Raw genomic sequence first — 1,838 nt, 5'->3', positions numbered from 1 at the left:
ATAAATTTATTTTGGTTGAGACAAATTACATATAAACCAAAAATTCAAAATCCGACCTGCAAACAAATTATTATTTTTGGATCAGTGATACTTTTTAACAAAAATGTGTACGTTGAATATTTTACGGTGAATTTTGTTAATTTTTTTTATTTTAGTAAAACAATGTCATTTTGGTTTCCATTAAAAAAAGAACATCGGTTAAGTGAAATTAATGCTGACTAAAATAATATCTGATTTGGCTCCGTCAACACAAGTTAACATGTTTTTTGTATTAACCAACAATTCATACTTTTTGGCAAAAGTGGTTAAGTATAGTATTTATTTGACCATTTTCTCCTAACTTTATCCTAACATTCTGCTATTTAAGACCATGATTAACCTCAGTATCTTAACTGAGGTTTTTAACTTCGGATAAGAGACGGTTATTAGTTTTTCTTAGATTTTAACTAAGAAAAATTAAGAATTGTCTATTAAATAAGAGATATAAGAGTCCGTCTCTTAGCCGAAAAGTGTAAAAAAAAAACAAAAACAAAAAAATGTCAAATCATGAGTTAAGAAATCCGGCTAAAAGACCTGAGTTAATCATGCCCTTAAGTAGGTACTAATCAGATTCTCTAATCATTTATTTTGTGGTAGTCATCATAAACACTCTCAGAGCTCGAGAGAGACACGACACTACAAATGTTACAAAACCAAAGGGTCACAACTTTGTACTATTAATACTTCAAAATAGCTTCAACTTTTAAATTTTGTCGGCTTCTCTTTTTTTTTTTTGAACACAAAGCTACGTACTGTAAACATCAAAAAGTCTCGTTGGTAAATTGATGTAATTTCATTTCCACTTGGAGAGCCTCTATTGTACAGAATCTATGAAGAGAAAAGGGTTCAAAAACCATTAGCTTGATTTTTTATTTAAATATGGTTAGAAGATTTAAACGTTTTATGAATTCCAAAAAGAAAACAAATGTTGTTGTCTGGCTCTTGCGCGTTGTGCGTGCGTCGGGGGAGGGACGGTGCGAGAACGTCATATATCTGTGAGTAGACCCACGTCTTTGATTGTCGGTTCGGCGTCATCCACTGACACTCGAATACAGTATTTTCATTTGTTTATAACTATACAACTTTTTGATATATAATGTAAATTTAAATATCGATTTTTTTAAAATATCAATTATGCGTCGGTCCAAATATAACTATAGCAGATTTCATCTTTAGTTTAGCTGCTTCCTCACGTGATGTAATTTTCATAGGGGCAATTATTCAATGGTTCGTCTAGGCTCTCAACAAGACAGTCAGAGATAAAAGAGTTCAAAAAAAGTTTAACAAATTATTAGAAATTTTAATCACCATCATAAGTCATGAAGAAATTGCTCACTGAAGAAATCATTCAAAAGACTTCAAATCTATTCATAAAAAAAAAGACGGAATGAGTCAACTCTACTGGTTAGAGCCTTGGGGGCCAATTGTCATGCTTCCGGGTTCGACGCCAGCCGGAGACGAACTGCTCATCCCTGTCATAAAGTGGGTACTGGGCCTTCGGGCTCAGGGAAAAACCTCCCGGGTGAAGCTGGTCCGCTGCCTGACCGGACCCAAGGAATGACCCGCTAAGCGGAGAACCCTGGATTACAAAAAAAAAAAAAAAAAAAAAAAGAGAACTCAAGATTTGGAGAAGGATCAAAACATCTGAATTTGAAATACATCGAGAACCAAGAGCATCAAAGTAACTCATTGAAATCTTGCTTGCGGTTCAATACTCAAAAGTCTCAAACCATGCAAACATTCGGTCGTTAAAAAATTTCATTCAAAGTTGTTCGTGGTCGATAAACTAAAACTTTTAG

The sequence above is a fragment of the Brassica oleracea genome, chromosome C6 (assembly GCF_000695525.1).
Source record: "Brassica oleracea var. oleracea cultivar TO1000 chromosome C6, BOL, whole genome shotgun sequence".
Taxonomy (NCBI): domain Eukaryota; kingdom Viridiplantae; phylum Streptophyta; class Magnoliopsida; order Brassicales; family Brassicaceae; genus Brassica; species Brassica oleracea.
The sequence above is the reverse complement of the archived record's forward strand: the minus strand, read 5'-3'. Positions refer to the sequence as shown.